Source organism: Lathyrus oleraceus, chromosome 1, assembly GCF_024323335.1.
Source record: "Lathyrus oleraceus cultivar Zhongwan6 chromosome 1, CAAS_Psat_ZW6_1.0, whole genome shotgun sequence".
Lineage (NCBI taxonomy): Eukaryota > Viridiplantae > Streptophyta > Magnoliopsida > Fabales > Fabaceae > Lathyrus > Lathyrus oleraceus.
The window spans coordinates 246,493,909-246,513,105 of record NC_066579.1 but is presented as its reverse complement, the minus strand read 5'-3'; positions in this window follow the sequence as shown (position 1 = coordinate 246,513,105).

The window sequence follows — 19,197 nt, the reverse complement described above, 5'->3', positions numbered from 1 at the left end:
GCAGATTGAGCTAGTCAACTTGGATTCCGAGGATGATATGAAGGAAGTCAAGATTGGGTCTCGCCTGTGTCTAGATGTCAAGAAGGGGTTGATTGATCTTCTTCGAGAATATTCAGATGTGTTTGCTTGGTCCTATCAAGACATGCCTGGTTTGGATTCTGAGATTGTGGAGCATAGATTTCCGTTGAAGCCAGAATGCCCGCCAGTCAGACAGAAATTGAGAAGAACGTACCTGATATGGCTGTGAAGATCAAAGAGGAAGTGCAGAAGCAGATTGATGTCGGTTTCCTTGTGACCGCTGAGTATCCGTAATGGGTAGCCAATATTGTGCATGTGCCAAAGAAAGATGGAAAAGTCCGCATGTGTGTTGATTATAGAGATTTGAATAAAGCCAGTTCGAAAGATGATTTTCCTCTGCCACACATTGATATGTTGGTAGACAATACTGCTAATTTCAAAGTCTTTTCGTTTATGGATATATTTTCTGGATATAATCAGATCAAGATGGCACCCGAAGATATGGAGAAAACCACATTCATTACACCTTGGGGAACATTCTGTTATAGAGTGATGCCTTTCGGTTTAAAGGATGCTGGGGCAACTTACCAAAGAGCAATGGCTACTCTTTTTCATGATATGATGCATAAAGAGATTGAAGTATATGTCGATGACATGATTGCTAAATCAATTGATGAAGAGGAACATGTTGTGTATTTGTTGAAGCTTTTCCAGCGTTTTAGGAAATATAAACTCCGCTTGAATCCTAATAAGTGTACTTTTGGTGTTCGTTCCGGTAAGTTGTTGGGCTTTATTGTCAGCGAGAAGGGTATTGAAGTTGATCCTGCCAAGGTCAAAGCAATACGAGAGATGCCTACACCAAAAACTGAGAAGCAGGTCAGAGGTTTTCTCGACCGCTTGAATTATATATCCAAATTCATTTCCCACATGACTGCCACATGTGCGCCTATATTCAAGCTTCTTCGGAAAGATCAGTCTTGTGATTGGACCGAAGATTGCCAGAAAGCTTTTGACAGTATCAAAGAATATTTGCTCGAGCCTCCGATTTTGTCTCCACCTGTTGAAGGAAGATCGTTGATCATGTATTTAACTGTGCTTGAAGACAATATGGGTTGTGTTCTAGGTCAGGAAGATGAGACTGGAAAGAAAGAATTTACAATTTACTACCTCGGTAAGAAGTTCACCAACTGTGAGACCTAGTATTCTATGCTTGAGAAGACTTGCTGCGCATTGGCTTGGGCTGCTAAGCGTCTGCGTCAGTATATGTTGAATCATACCACTTGGTTGATATCCAAAATGAATTTGATCAAGTATATATTTGAGAAGCCTGCTTTAACTAGGAGGATTTCCCGTTGGCAGATGTTGTTATCAGAGTATGATATCGAATACCGATCTCAGAAAGCAATTAAAGGTAGTATCTTGGCTAACCGTTTGGCTCACCAACCAATTGAAGATTACAAGACAGTGCAATATGACTTTCCTGATGAAGAGATTGTGTACTTGAAAATGAATGTTTGGGATGAACCATTGCTGGAAGAAGGGCCAGAACCTAGTTCCCGTTGGGGCATGGTATTTGATGGAGCTATTAATCAATATGGAAATGGTATTGGGGAAGTGATCATTACTCCTCAAGGCACGCATCTACCATTTACAGCTAGATTGACTTTCAAGTGTACGAACAACATGGCAGAATATGAAGCTTGCATTATGGGGCTTGAAGAGGCCATGAATCTCAGAATCAAGTATTTGGATGTCTTTGGAGATTCAGCTTTGGTTGTGAATTAGATCAAAGGTGAATGGGAGACAAATCAACCCGGTTTAATACCATATAGAGATTATGCGAGGAGGATTTCAACTTTCTTTACAAAGGTTAAATTTTATCATATCCCTCGAGATGAGAACAGGATGGCAGATGCTCTTGCAACGTTGGCGTCAATGATTATGGTGAAGTATTGGAATGAGGTTCCCAATTTGTCAGTGATGCGTCTTGATAGGCCAACTCATGTGTTTGTTGTTGAAGAGATCAAATACGAGAAGCCGTGGTATTATGACATCAAATGTTTCCTCCAAAGTCAAATTTACCCGTATGGGGCATCTTTGAAAGATAAGAAGACTTTGAGAAGATTAGCCGGTAATTTCTACTTGAATGGTGATATACTGTACAAGAGAAACTTCGACATGGTTCTGCTCAGATGCGTGGATAGACACAAAGCATACTTGTTGATGACTGAAGTGCATGAAGGTTCTTTTGGTACTCATTCCAATGGAGATGCAATGGCAAAGAAGATGTTGCGAGCAGGTTACTATTGGTTGACAATGGAATCTGACTGTTGCAAATTTGTGAAGAAGTGCCACATGTGTCAAATTTATGTTGATAAGATTCATGCTCCTCCGACACTATTAAATGTTATTTCATCCCCATGGCCCTTCTCCATGTGGGGAATTGATATGATTGGGATGATTGAGCCCAAAGCTTCGAATGGACATCGTTTCATTTTAGTGGCAATTGACTACTTCACAAAATGGGTTGAAGCGGCATCGTATGCAAATGTAACCAAGCAAGTTATTGTAAGGTTTATCAAGAATCAGATCATATGCCGTTATGGTGTGCCAAGTAAGATCATTACTGACAATGGATCGAACTTGAATAACAATATGGTGGAAGCTCTTTGCAAAGACTTTAAGATTGCACATCATAATTCTTCTCCCTACAGACCTAAGATGAATGGGGTTGTTGAAGCTACAACTAAGAACATTAAGAAGATTATTCAGAAGATGGTTGTAACATATAAGGATTGGCATGAGATGCTCCCATTTGCTTTACATGGGTATCACACATCCGTCTGCACTTCAACATGGGCAACCCCTTTTTCTCTTGTATATGGTATGGAAGCAGTGATCCCCGTAGAGGGTGAGATTCCTTTATTGTGAGTGCTCATGGAAGCCAAGTTGACTGAGGCTGAATGGTGTCAGACTAGGTTTGATCAGCTAAATTTGATTGAAGATAAGAGATTGACTGCCATGTGTCATGGTCAGTTATATCAGCAGAGAATGAAGAAAGCTTTTGATAAGAAGGTCAGACCTCGTGTGTTCAGAGAAGGTGACCTTGTGCTCAAGAAGATCTTGTCGTTCAAACAAGATTCTAGGGGAAAATGGACTCCTAATTATGAAGGCCCATATGTTGTTAAGAGAGCCGTTTCAGGCGGTGCTTTGATTCTTACAACTATGGATGGTGAAGAGTTCACTCGTCCTGTGAACACAGATGCAGTCAAGAACTATAGTTCGCCTAAAAAAGAAATGAACAGCTCGCTAAGTTGAAAACCCAAAAGGGCGGCTTAGGCAAAAATGAGCGTATCGGTGGATTTAAAACCCGAAAAGGTGATCTAGGAAAAAATTAGAGACATAAAAACAGAAAGAATTTCCCGATTAGTTGAGTACCCCACCTTGGAGAAACTTATGCAAAAATTAGGGATTATGGCAAGTAACTGCAGTTTGATGATCGTCGAGTTTCGCAAAGACCTTAGTTGAGCATAAGGGTGACGTCGTTTCATCATCCCATTAGCGCCCAAGAACACAGTGGACATTAAGAGTTGGTAGAAGGATTAAGGATCATTTATATTCCATGTAACCCTTTTCCATGTAAATTACCATTTTCAACTTTGTAAAATTCTATAGAGTCTCATCATTTATAGACTACCATCCCATTAAATAAAGTTGAGCTTTTGTCCAATTGTTTTTACTCTTATTTACTTCAGCCAATAGTTTAAATTTTATTATGATCATTTTGGAAATTTAAAAAAAAAATAATCGAAATCATTTTTTTCTTAAAACATATAAAAACAAGAAATTTTCAAAGCAATTAAAAGGAAGTATCAACAACACTTCAAAGAGCAGCAAGTCCTCAAGTGCGAAACATCAGAGGTTCCTCAAGCAGTTAACCCTTCGGGTGTCCCTAGTTGTTTGTGTTGATCCAGCTCCCCTGGAAAGTGTTTCATCCCTAGAGGAGCTTCGGTTCTTTTCCCCAGCTAAGTTGGTTGATTCAGTACCTTGAGGCGTGTTATTTCCCTGACAGAGTTTCTGTGTCCCTCAACGGAATTTGTGTTTCCTCAGCGGGATTGATCTTCAGTAGAGTAAGATTTTTCCCCGGTAGATCGCGTTGGTTTCCCCACCAGTCGCCATCCGACTCGCTCCCAGTCAGAGTTTCCCCCTGTTTTCTGAGCAGCTATTTATGTTTATCTTCTGTTTGGTTGTCTCCCATTTGACGTGGTGTTGACCTAAAATTCCATGCAGGCTCGATAACTTCTCCCCTACTCAGCAGATCTCTTCCCTCGACTAGATTTGAGCCTTTGGTTGTTGATCTCTCTGTTCTCCAGCAGTTGTCTCCCTCTTTTTATGGATTGACCGAGGATTGTACCGATGATTCAAATTCTTTGCGACACCTTTGTATCCTTCGTGATCATTTTGTCAGCATAATCATCATATATATATATATATATACATATACATTCATATACTTTCATAATTGCACATTGGCACCATCATATCTAATTGATTTGTCGATTTGAGATTCTCATTCTCTGTTATGGCGGTACATTATCCCCATACGAGTTCAGTGTCTGTCCTCCCTCATTTGTAGAGTGTCATCCCCTTAGGAAGAAAGACTTTAACCTTTCTTCTCTTCCCGACTGAGTTGTTTCCTCGTGGGTGATTATTACTTCAGTTTCCTTCCCAGTTGATTATCTGGATGGAATCACTCTCCTTGAGTTATATCCTCATTGGGTTGAATCTTGATTGACTGTTTATTTCTAGCTCTTACCTAGATAGATTCTTTGAGTCTCTTAAGAGCTTATTATCCAGTAATTGGTAATATTCTTCTTAGTTTGCAGTTTGTTACTTCTTGCCCAATACCCGGCAAAAGTACCCCTGTTTTCCCAGCACTAGAGTTCCCAGTAGATTCATTTGTTTCTGATTCCCCATGAAGTATATCCTTGATATGTTCACCCTAACCGATGACGGATATCTTCCTCTCCCCTGCCTGAGTCTATCCTTAATATGTTCATCCTAACCGGTGACGGATATCCTCATCCTTGGTGTTCTACCCAGTAAAAAGGTAGTTGTAATCCCTATTTTGTTCCCCGGAGAGTTAATCCTTGATATGTTCATCCTAACCGATGACGAGTTTCCTTCTCTTTGTGGTATTCTACCTAGTAACCGGTAGTTGTAAACCCTATTTTCTCCCGCAGAGTCTATCCTTGATATGTTCACCCTAACCGGTGACAGATTTTCTCTTCGATGGTATTCTATCCAGTAACTGATAGATGTAATTCCTATTTTCTCCCCTCTCAGAGTTTATCCTTGATATGTTCATCCTAACCGGTGATGAATTTTCTCTTTGATGGTCTTCTATCCAGCATTCGATAGATGTAATTCCTCCTTTTTTTGTTCAGTTGGTTTATCCTTGATATGTTCATCTTAACTGGTGACGGGTATCCTCCGTGATAATCCCAGGCAAGTTTATCCTTGATATGTTCATCTTAACCGATAACGGGTCTTCTTCTCTGATGAGTTTATCCTTGATATGTTCATCCTAACCGATGACAGATATTCTCACCTTTGGTCTTCTACCCAGTAACCGATAGTTGTAAATCCTATTTTCTGCAGTTTTCCCCAGCAAGGTTATTCTTACCCAGTAACCGATAATGAATACTCCTTCCTGGCATTTCCCAGTGAGTCATCCTTGATATGTTCATCCTAATCAATGATAGATGTCATCTTTGTCATATCTTTATTATCTCCTCACCCAGTAGCAGGCAGTAGATAATAGATTTTTGCTCCTCCTGTGTTGAAGTTTATTTCTTCCCCAGTTGAGTTGAGTGAGCGTTTCCTTAGTGAAATCTCTTCCCATGCATGATTCAAGTACTTCAGTTTTATCCTGACTTACTCGTATCCCTTGCATATATTGTTGTTCCCCGACTGAGTCTTTTCCATGTTTGTATGGAATTCCTCGAGTCCCCCAGCAGTTTTAAGTCGTAGCCTGGCCTACGCATAACTCCTTTATCCCCCAGAGTCTCTGCCTCCCCAATGAGTTTTCCTTACGGAATGCATTATACTCCTGTGGACTTTCGGTCTCTGATTTCTTTTCCTTTGTGGCAATATTTCCCCACAAAGAATTTACTTTTTGCACTCATATCATATACATCATGAGGTGTCTTACGACCAAAATTTGTTTCTATGTTGTTATTTAAGCCCATTCTACTGAGTCGACATGAAGATTTTAACCTTCGCCTCCTCAGTTAGAATGTCCTTAAATAGGGGCAGTTGTAAGACCCCAATTTTGACCCTAATATCCCTCATGCAATTTCATCATATGCATCAGCATTGGGATCATACCTTGGCATCCTCCTTCCCCCCTTTTTCATTGAGTTTGTTTTGGGAGAGATCACCAAGCACCATGTGATTGTATCATACTTGTATATTATCATTTTACTAACCAAAATACCAAAGATATGTCTTTGCATTTTCCTAGCTCTTTTGTAGGTAGGGCATGATCACATTGATTTACCAAGTTCATATCTAGGGTTTGAGGCCCTCATGACAAAGAGTACAACCATTAATTGATCCAAGAATGGTTATTAGCATCATATATGAGTCCCATTGATCTCTATATGATATATTGATCAAGTTTTCTTCAAGAATTTGGAAGTGGTTTGCCTTGGAAACCCTAGTTTGACTGGGTATCTTGAGTAACTTCTCCAACAAGCTATCCTACCAATTGATCAAATTTATCAAGGGACACTTCAAAATTCATCATCTTATGCATATATGATCTACCATGAGCCAATAAAGTCAAGAGAATTGAAGGTTAGCAAGTTGGTTGATGGTGGTTGGCCAGATGAATTCATCTCATCAAAACTGGGTCTCCCTAGACCCTATATCCTACAATTTTCAACATATGAAAATTATTCCAAGAGAAAACATACTCTAAATTACATTATAAACAACTTTCATGTTTCGACCTAGAGCTAGTTTTGCTTGGAAAATCATTTTCTATGTTGAAACATTATAGGTCATTTTGTCTAAACCCTAATTTAAGAGTTAACTTCCCAAGGCCATAACTTGCTCAATTTTTATGAGATGAAAGATTTACAGGTTTCACAATCAAATTCAAGATGTCTAATTCAACTTTTATGTTTTGAGTGAGAGCTAATTAAACTTTTATTAGCGTGTGATATGAGGTTACATTATAGGTCATTTTTGACCTATACCATTGAACAAGTGATTTTTCCAAAATTCAAAAATGCATAACTCTATCATTCTATATTCAAATGACATGAAATTTGGGACCATTTTGAAGGTATTTGAAAGAGCTATAACTTTTATGAAGACACGTTTCTCATTTTAAGCTCATATAAAAAGTTAAGTAAGGTGGAATATTGAGATATATGGCTTAACACTTAGAAAATTTTGCAACATGTTGAAATTTCCTAACTTCCACCTCAAAATTCTTCATGTTCCAAGCTCCAAATGAAAAAGTTTTAACATCAAACTTGTTCCCCTTGATCCAAGCTTTCCAAAGAACCCAAGTTCATGCATTTTGGACAAAGATTGTTAGGTCTGCGCATGGCTTTAACAGGGTTGCATCATTGCAAAGAATCAATTGCACAAACTTTAGTTCACAATGCCTTGTCATTCAAGCTTCATTCAGACCTCATTTGAAATCATTTTGGACCTTATTGCATTGCATCATGGGCTTGTACGTGCCCATGCACTCGTGCCATCCACATTGCTAATTTTGGATAGATTTTGAAGTGTGCAAGTATCATTCCATTTGGCTATAAATAGAAGGCTTTTGGGCTCATTTGAATGACACTTTATGCGCTAGCTTTTCCCCCCATTGAAACCCTCTCATTCTAAAGTAAAACCTGAGAAATTTCAATTTGAAATTTGAGTTTGAATCTCAACTGTTGGAGGTTCAAGAACTCTAGGATCCAAAGCCTTGCAACCTCTCTAATCACTTCCTGCTAGCTTCTCAAGTGTGATCAGATCGTGTTTGGAGAAAGCCACATCAAGAACTGCATAGCATTGAAGGTAATTTTCAAAAAACTTCATCTCTTCGATTCTCACTCAATTCTACTCAATTCTCTTGGATCTTTGGTTGTCTGAAGTCCTACCAATGTAGGCAAGAAGATTGAGTTGCTTAGAGGTCAAACTGAAGCAACTCAGTTGAGACACCTCAAAATTCAACTCCTCATATCTTTCTATATATGTGGAGTTAGTTAAAATTGAGGTCAGATTCGTGCTCTACACCATTTTTTTCTTTCAGATCATGTCCTCCTTTTTCATTTTCTTGATGGTGATGAGTGAACCAGTCCGGTGGACCTCTCTTGAGAAGGTGACCGGAGGTCCAACGCCGATGGTGTGCTGGACAGGTTCTGAGCCATTGATCTCACTTGAAACGTTTTAATCTCACGCGTTGCTTGTAATTACCATTTGTGTTACGCATTGACTCTTGACTATGGTGGAAAGCACGCTGATGGGCACTAGATCTGCCAACTCAATTAATGAGGGAGATCAAGTGGTCCACATTTTTTCTGATTATTTGAATTTCATTTTAATTGTTTTATTTTCATTTATTCATATTAATTTTAATATTGATCCAAAAAATATGAGAGTTTCACCAAACAATTTCAAAAAGTTTCCTCTTTCATATTCTGAATTAAAATTATTTTTTGGGTCATTATTAATATTTTTCATGATTTAATTAATTTTGTGATTATTTTTAACTGTTTAAAAATACTTTTAAGTCTTTAAAAATTCTGAAATTTTTTCTCCAAGGTCCTTTGACCTTGTTTGACCTATGATAAATCTCATGGCCATTTCTTTGGTGTTTTGATGAGTTTTTAGGAATTTGACAAACCATATTTAATTTAAAAGTCTTATTTTAGTATTTTTAATTTGAATAAATGCCAATTAATTGTGTTGACCAATTGTGATGACTTGTTTGAGTTTGACTCTTGTTGTTGGGCCTTGGTCAAGGTTGATTTGACTTAGTCAAGTTAATATCATTGGATTTAGGGGATTGATGGAATGTACATTCTATCTCCCAAAATGAATGGATGATATTAATTTGGTAAAAGACCTCCTTTGACCAATTTGAGATTTGATTCATTCCCCTCCCTCTTCATCTCATTCCCCTTCTTTATGCATTCATCTCATTTGGCCTATGATATCTCAAAGTCCTAAGGCTAGTTGATTGAAAAATCAATATAAGAATGGATGAGATTAGGTCACCTCTTTTGCATATTCTTTTTGTGTGTGGTATGTTTCATGAGCATAGTCCATTAGACTATGTCTCTAACATGCATTAACACCAATGTTCTATTGCCCGACCTCAAATAGTTGTGACTTCTACATAAGTCCAATTACGATTGCTTAACATAGCGCTAAATTTGTAACACAAAAGGCATAGCATTCTAGTTAGTGAGATTGTAAGTCTCCCCTCTTCCATGGTATTGTGTGGAAACTTGGCCTTTTTTCCTTCCTTTGGAAGATGTCTTAGCTCAATGATCCATGCTTGTGATAAGTGGGTTGAGTGTTCTCCAAAGAATGACTTAAAATGAAAAGCAAAAGTAAAACAATACTAACTTCTAACTCATTAACAACTAACTTTTAATTTCAAGTCATTTACTTTAATGTCATTTAATTTTAGTCTTTATTCATTTGCCATTATTCATACCATTCTAATTGTTTATGTTAATGCAACTTTCATTTTGTCCATTTGGACCATATTGTGTGATATATCTTGTTTGTGTATACTTTGCTTGTTTGTGTGGTCTTCGACCATTAATGTACATAATAACAACAAAAACCCTAAAAAACTTTTGTATGGACTGTTTTCTTGATCATGGACAATTGGACTTAGAATATAGGCAACATTCCTATGCTAAAGGACTTGGTCAATGCCAACTTTCTATGAAAACAAGTGCTAGCAATTTGAAACTTCATCTGATACATCATTCAAGATCCCTCTGAGTTCATCTGCAACATGATCATTATGAAGTTGTTATTTTGAGTCTGTGACTTGTGGAATTCATCTGTTGCATGGTCTAATTTGAAGGAGATCATGGAGTATCTAAGCTTGGATGTGGCTATCTTTATTTGATGCCATTGCTCTTCAAGATAATATAATTGTGCATTTGTGTGTTGCTTAATTCTAAATGTCCAAGGGAATCTGGGTTTCTATTGACATTCCTGTCTGTTTGATTGGTACCCATCGGTCAGATCTTTTCAACTCTTAACTTTTAATTTTGTGCATAGGATTAGTCTCTTCATCTTCTCCCTATTTCTTAAATTTTCAAAATCTCTCTCTCCCTTTTAAAAATCTTCTTTGTTTGAACTTATTTTGTTCTAAACTTTGACAACTTTGTAAAAAGATGAAATTTTGGCCTTATGCCATTGCATCCACTTTGAAATTTGTATAACGAACTACGAGGTTTTGATCCCTCATTTTTATGTTGGTACATAGGCACAAGTCCAAAGGTCTTGTCAAACACAAAAACATAATTAATTAATTCTCTTCTCATCCCCCCATTCTATTTGTTTGTAAACATCAATTTTGTACCAAATACATATGCACACAAAAAGGGCTCCCTAGGAGTACCTAAGACACTTTGGGTGCTAACACCTTCCCTCTGTGTAACCAACTCCCTTACCTGTAATCTCTGACATTTTATTAGTTTTGATTTGAAAACTTCGTACTTTTGGGTTTTGTTCGTAGTTTTCCCCTTTTCCCTTGGAAACAATAAAAGTGCGATGGCGACTCTTGTTATTTGATGTCTAGCTTATCCATAGCTTGATGATCATGAATTTACTGCTACAAATTGGTTACTCATTAAAAGTTGTAGATCTTTCATTACTTTTCAATTTGGTCACAAGTTTTATACCATTTGAATCTTGAATGAGGGATTTATGGATTTTATAAGTTGAGGAAAATTTCTTGTTCAATGATGAATGCCCAAAATGACCTATAATCTTTCCTCTGGTACATGCCCTTGCAAGTATAACTTGACATTTATCAAAGAAGAAAAGTTGGATAAGACATCTTGAAATTGATCATGAAACTTGGATGGCCTTCATGTCAAAAAGCTTGAGCAAATTATGGTTCTTGGAAGTTGACCTTCTATTTAGGGCACAAACAAAATGACCTATAATCTTTCGCCATAAAAAATGACTTTACAAGCAAAATTAGATATTGATGCCAACATGAAAGTTGTTTGGAATATCATAAAGAATAAATTTTCTCTTAGAATCATTTTCATATGATAAAAATTGTAGGTGATAGGGTCTAGGGAACCCAAGATTTGACCAGTTCACTTTCTCTAGTCAACCTCTTTGAACCAACTTGCAAAATTGAAGCTCTTTTGCTCTTTGGGGCTAATGGAGAATCATATATGCTTGATATGAAGTATAATGAAGTATCCCTTTATATATTTGATCAATTGTTGAAGAAACTTGCTAAGGAAGTCACACAAGATACCTAGATGAATTAGGGCTTCCAAGGCAAACAAGCTTCAAACTCTTGATGAATTATTGATCAAAATGACAAATGAATAACATGGGGATCCATATATGATGCTTATAAACATTATGAACCTTTGATAACTTGATCCCTTACATTGAGGGTCTCAAACCCTAGATGTGAGCTTGATTGGGCACAAGTGGATGCACACATTACCTACAAAAGAAATGAAACCACACTAGACATATTTTTGGTATTTTAGTTAGTAAATAAAGGAAAATAAAGAATGATACAATCAAAAGTGCTTGGTGATCTCTCCCAATACAAACACAATGAATGAGGGGTAAGTAGGATACCAAGGTATGATCCCAAAGCCAATGCAAATGATGAGATAACATGAGGGATCTTAAGGTCAAAATTGGGATCTTACACCACCTCCTTGTAAGACCCTAATTTTGACCCTAAGATCCCTCATGGAATCATAACATTGCTCATTTGCATTTACCTCAAGGATCATAGCATCTTTTCTCCTTACCCTTGGGTTGGGACTTGTGTGAGTTGGTTTGAAACCACCAAGCATGCTTGAATTGTATATTATTGGTTTTCTTATTTTGTTTACTAACCAAAAGCACAAAATTATGTCACTAACCTCTTTTGTTTTGAAGCTTGAGCAGTCATGTGATCCAAGGCTCCTAAGAGGCTCCTATACCCAATGAAATGACCATATGAAGATGAAAGCTAGCATGAAAATGGTTCAAAAAGCTCTCAATCATCATATATGCCTCCCAAGTATCTCAATTTGTCAATTTGATCAATATAAACCAAGGGGCTTGAGGCTTGTTTCCCAAGGAAACCCTAATTCATCTGTGCATTGACTATGCCTTGCTCATGAAGCAACATTAACCTATGATAAAATTCAATCAAGGGAAGTTCTTTAATACATAAATTTATGCATATATGAGCCTATTTGAGTACCGTCAATCATTCATTCATCAAGATTTGAAGTTTGGACTTGAGAAGTTGACCAGTCAAATCATCTAACTATTTTGAAATCCACTGAGACCTAACTTTTGATGTGTTTGTCAAATGATGATGACCCCAAGAGAAACAATGTTCTTAAGAACCATATGAACAACGTTCATGTTCATCAAAAATCCATTTGAAACTTGGAAGGTCATCATTCATTTCAAAACATTATAGGTCATTTTGACTGAAACCCTAATTTTGGGTCAACTTACTAAGGACCTAACTCCTTCATTTTTAATGATTTTGAGGTGAAACCAAGTGCATTGGAAAGTTCAAGATGTCTAATTCAAATTTTATGTTGGAAATAATTTCATAATCCTAAAATAAACACATGTTATAATACAAAACATTATAGGTCACTTTGGACCAAAGCCATTGAATCTTGAAAAAGTCCAACTTCAAGTGCCTATAACTTTCTCATATAAAATCCAAATGATTCAAAATTTAAGTCCAAATTCATTGTCTTTAAAAGATATACAACTTTGATGTTGGAGGTGTTTCCATTTGAGGCTTTCATCATTGAAACAGAAGGGCTCGAAGTTGGTCCATTTTGGCAAGGTTTACAAATACATGTTTTGTACCTTGAAATTCATGGCCAGTTTTCACAATTTTCCAAACTCCAAATGGATTTTTGTTCAACATAGATTTTGTTCCTTATGTCAATACCTTTCCAACCATTACCCACATGCTTATGTTTGAATTTTCCAAATGGGATTTTCGAAGAGATGAACTTTTGTGACCATTTATGCACTTCATGTTAAATTTCCATACACAAGCCATTACCTTGCAAACTGCACGTCCAATTCAACTTGGTTGATGTTCAGCATTCATTTGCAATTGATTTTGGGCCTCACATGCGCCTGTACAGGCCCATGCATGGAGGACCCAATTTCATGCACACGGTTTTCATCACACTCTCCTTGCAGCTCCATCTATAAATAGAAGCATCATTTCATTCAATTGGCAACCTGAAGGCATCTGAATCCCTGCTGAAATCATTTCCCACCCTCTCACCAAAGGAATTCTGAAAATTCACTTCTCTTTTCAAGCTTGAATTTCAACTTCCCTGGTTGATCTTCAGCTTCTAATTCCTAAGCCTTGCTTCATTGTCACTTCAAGATCAAGTTGCAATCAAGAATTGGATTGGATTATGCTCATAAAAGTTGCACTACAAAGGTTTATACCTAAAAAATTTTGCTTCGAATCTCCCTGAATATTGTGCATTGCTTGTGTTGATTTGCATTTCTGAAGTCCTCGTGTGAGAGGCAAGCCAATGGTGGCTTTAATTTTGTGAATTGTTGAACTTCAAATTGAACACCTAGTTTTTCAACCTCAGATTTCTTCTTCCACAAGGATCTTGAGTGAAAACTAAGGTTACAGGGGTGATGTACATCACCCCAGCTTTAATTTGGTATATGGATCGCGTGTTTTAGTTGAGGTTGCAAAACCTGCAACTGGTGGCCGGACTGTGCCTTCTCACCGGAGAAGACGGTGGTTTCCACCACCGTCCCCACGCATTTGAATCTTGGCCTTTGGATCCAATCATTATGATCTAATCTCAGCCCTTGCTTTGCTTGACTTTTTTAATTATGTGTGTCACGCGTTTGACTCGAATCCATGATGAGCGCGCGCTTGAGGGCCCTTGGATCAGCCCTGTCAATTAATGAACTCTGATCAGACGCCTGTGGATTTTTCTAATTTCTTAATTTCTGTTTTATTTTCTTTTAATCCATTTATTTTCAAAAATTCATAACTTCTTTATTTGGAATCACAAAAATATGGGACCAATTGCAAAAAAAATCTCTGAAATTCTACTTTCATAAAATGATTTTTTATTATTTTTGTGATTCAATTTAATATTTTTTTATGAATTATTTCATTTCTGATTGTTTTTAATTCATTTAAAATACCAATTGATATTCAAAAATGCCAAAAATATTTTCTTAACATCTTTGGATGATGATAAGTCTATGAAAAATATTCTCATCAATTTCTTAATTGATTTGAGATTTATTTGAGATTTAAGTCCAATTATGTTATTTTTCTTCATTTTTAATTGTTTAAAATTAGTTCCTGTTTTCAAAAAAGTTGAGAAAATTTGTCAAACCTTGTTTGACCATGTTAGACTTATGATGATCCAATTGGACTTATCCAAGTTGATTTGAATTGGATTTGAAGTTTGACCTTAATTTGTTCATTTTATTTCATGTATTATTTTAATTCCAAAAAAATACCAAAAATATGTTTGACCTTTCTTGACTTCTAATCTTCATTTCACTTCTGTTTACCATTGATTGATGTTGATTCCATGCATGTTTGATCAATGTGTTTTGGTTATGTCATTTGAATTTCCATTTTGTACATTCTATCTTCATTTCCTTTCTTCATCTTTTTCTTTTGACCAATGAGTTAATGATTTGTGGTTAGCCTTGACATATGAAAGGCTTAACCTTCTTCGATCCAAATCAATATCAACTTGATCAAAGATCAAGTGAATTGCTTTGTGTCCAAGATAGGTTGCTTCTTGGTCAAGCAAAGAACCTGAAATCCATACAAGGTCATTCTTCTTTTCTTTTGGCATGGCAAGTTGTAGGATCTTGGATTACTAGTCATAATCTCTAGCTTGTGTTTATTTGCCTATAGTTTTATTGACCGACCTCAGATAGGTGTAACTACTAAATTAATCCACTTACGATTGCTTAACATAGCGTTAAATTACCTTATGGCACACTAACATTAACTACTAATTACTAATTTTTAATTCAAGCATTTAATTCTTACAATTTACTTTAATGTAATTTAATTTCTTTCTCATTTATACATATTATCTTTTCCCTTTGCTCACTTGAGCTCATGTTTATGTTTATGTCATTTGCCTTTTGCTCACTTGAGCACATTATTGTGTAAATATACTATTGCCTTGTGCTTGTTTTGTTTTGTTTATGTGAACCAATGCAAAAGGAGAAAGGACTTAGAATTAGGATCTTACATATGCTTAATGGAGTTCAAGAGCAACTAGGCCTCGTGCCTTTAGAATGCTAAAATTATTGAAGAGCAAGTAGGCCTCATGCCTTTAGAATGCTTAATATTGAAGTTGGCTTGAAAGGACCCCTAATGTAAACTCTCTCTTTGTCCATTTCTATTATTGCATTGTGGATCTTTTTGATTGTTTGTTCTTGGGTGATAGGCATTCCAAACTTGAGCTATTTAGAAGGACCATTGTCATAAGCATCCAAGTTAAGAGAAAGACAAGCCAATTGGAAGATCCTAGGAGCTTGATTGAATATTTGCTTGATTGCTTGAGTTTAATTGCTTGTTGATTGCTAAGTCCAAAGGAAAGGAGCTCTTGAATCATCTTTATAATTTCAAGAAAGGAACTCTAAGGGTTTTATTTATCTTCTCTCATCTTTGCATGTTTAGGACTAGCCCTTCTCTTCTTCTCTCCACTCTAACCCACGTCAAACTCATTTTGTGCAAACATTGACATTGTTTTCAAAACTAGAAACCTAGGCATTATGCCTTTAATTTTCCAAACTCTTTTCATAATACTTATTTTGAAATTGAATCTTAAGTCAACTTTGACTTTATTTTGTGAATACTTCTAATTTGTAAATACAACTCACTCAAATTGTCTTTGTGGTTCCAATGACCACCTTTGCCAGAGCTTTTCATAAACATTAGCTATTAGGTTTGAGTTATCATAGTGGTTGATGTAAACCTCACTTGTATCCTTAGTGATTGGACTATAAGTCTTCCATACTTATTATAGGGTGGATCCCTCACTAGTATGTTGAAGCTATCCTCACATGGTGGATTGTGGTTTAGGTTGAGTTTTCTCCCTTTGATAACAAAAGACCTTAAGGCTTTTGGACCAACCAACTCATCAACTTATTTTGAGATTTTTACCTCGAAGTACGAGGTTTTGATCCTACCTTTGTGATGGTATGTAGGCAATGGGTTTATCCATTCAAAAAAAAATTGTAAATAATAACTTGTATATTCTTTCCTCATCCCCCCAATCATGTTTGCACAAATATTTTCAGAAATACCAACCTACCATACAACTTTGCAAAAAGGGCTCCCTTACAGTACTAAGGATGTTTTGGGTCCTAAAAACCTTCCCAATGCATAACCAACCCCCTTACCCAAATCTCTGACATTTTTATTAGTTTTTGATTTGATAAAACTTCTCGGTTTTTGTTCGCTTTCTAACCTTTCCTTTGGATAAATAGAAGTGTGGTGGTGACTCGAATTGTATGATTTACTTTTGATTTTGTCAATAAATCTAAAGGTAACGAATACCCCGCTACAGAAAAGTGGCGACTCTGCTGGGGATTTATTTCCTAGTGGGTTTTGCCTACTTTTTGCCTTTGTTGTATTGTATGTTTATATTATTTGTGACATATTTTTGTGCAAATTTGGGATGACTATATTGTTTATAATGAATGATTTACTTGATATATCAATTTCTTGTGTGCTTGGTGGTCTCTTGTGAGATGAGTTCTATACCCGAACTCAAGTGCACTTATGATAGGAGAACGACATAGTCTTGTTGACTTGTGTGGAGTTATTCCTTAGCAAGTTAACTTGCAAGCCCATTCACTTGGTGGAGGTTATGTTGGGATCAATAATGTCACACGAGTAGTCGTGGTTAGGCATTACTCTTTCCAATATAAACCTTAGAAGCCAAGGACCTTAGATTACCTAGCCCATCTTGGCCTGTTTTAGGACGTAGTGCGAAGATCGTTCAAGTGTAAGATTTGATACAATTGTTACGCAATACTACACTCATAAGAGTCTCTCTTGAGAATATTTTTGGAATACGAGTAGTGATTTTATTCGATAATATCCGAAAGATGGGATGATGACTGTGGGAACCTCTTGTAGAACACGATTGTCAGGTTTAACCATAGTACACTCCCATTGGGTGGTTCTTAACCGAGACTCCATGCTCGTGACTTGCAACAAACCCTTGATTCACGGTTGATCCGTTCTCGTATATCCTTAATATCAATGGAACTTGGGTGTTGATAAGGTGTAAACCATAATCCACCAAAATGGATGATTGATATTAAGGACAACTTGATCCATCCCGTGATCTTTGTGTGGTGTGACTTGCTTGATCCTTGAGTGTGATTGTTGCATCCATGCATTCATGCATTCATTTTCATCCATATCATCAACAATGAGAAAATTTTCAAGGAACTTAAGAGGTCTATTTGCGAATTTTTAGACATGGATAAGGAAAGAAGGAATACAAAGAAGTACAGTTTCAGACAACCCGACAAGAAAGAGTTAAGGAGTTTGACATCTTATGTATTAGATCCCTTGGAGTTCAAAGCTCGCCATGGGAAGCATCTGTCTATTCTTGCTACTCAGGTTGATGAAGGTCTGGTGAGTATGTTGGTGCAGTTCTATGATCCCTTGTACCGTTTCTTCACTTTTCTGGATTTCCAGCTTTTGCCTACGCTTGAGGAGTATGCCTATCTCGTGGATATACCTATCTTAGATCAGTTGTCGTTCAGTGGCTTGGAGAGGGTTCCTTCTTCCCAAGAGATTGTTGATCTGTTGCACATAGATGTATTTGATATTGGTGCTCATATGACTACCAAAGGTGGAATTCAAGGTCTCCCAGTTCATTTCCTCATTGCTCAAGCTACCATGTTTGGGAAGGCCATGAGTGAGGACGCCTTTGAGGCCATATTTGTACTTCTCATCTACGGGCTAGTGTTATTCCCCAACATCGACAACTTTGGGGATGTGAACGCTATTAGGATTTTCTCTACTCTTAATCCCGTTTCTACTCTGTTGGGTGACACTTATTTCTCTTTGCATGTGAGGAATGCAAAGGGTGGTGGTACCATTGTGTGTTGTTTGCCTCTGTTGTATAAGTGGTTTATTTCGCACTTACCACAGACGCTCGCCTTCAAGGAGAACAAAGGATGTCTACAGTGGTCCACGAGACTTATGTCTCTCACTAATGATGATATCTTTTGGTATAACCGTGTGTATGATGGTGTCCAGATTATTGATTCTTATGGTGAATTCTCCAATGTGCCTCTTCTTGGTATATGTGGTGGAATTAACTACAACCCTATCTTGGCTCGCCGTCAGCTTGGGTTCCCCTTAAAGGATAAACCTAATAACATTTTGTTAGAAGGTGTGTTCTTTCAAGAGGGTAAAGATACCCAAAAATTGAAGGGTAGGATGGTCCGCGCTTGGCGCAAGATTCATAGGAAGGGAAGGAAAGAGCTTGGTCCAAAGAATTGTATTGCTTTGGAACCCTATACCTCGTGGGTAAGGAGGAAAGCTTCTGAGTACCGCATGCCCTATGATTACCCGATACCTACACCTATGGTTATGGTTGGGCATTCAACCCTCCCTAACCAAGGAGTAGAGGAGTTGAGAGATGAAGGTCGTTCGCGTGCTTAGGTCCATGAGCGAGAGGAGCTACTCTAGCAACTCAGAGATAAAGATGATGTGATAGAATTTATGGAGCATCAGATTATTGATGAGCCAGATGATGTGGTGACTTCTCTTCTTCCTCGGCCTTCCAAGTTTTGGAAGAGGAAGTATGATCGACTAGCAAAGGAGAAGGCAGATATGGAAGCATCCTACGAGAGAGAGGTGAAGAG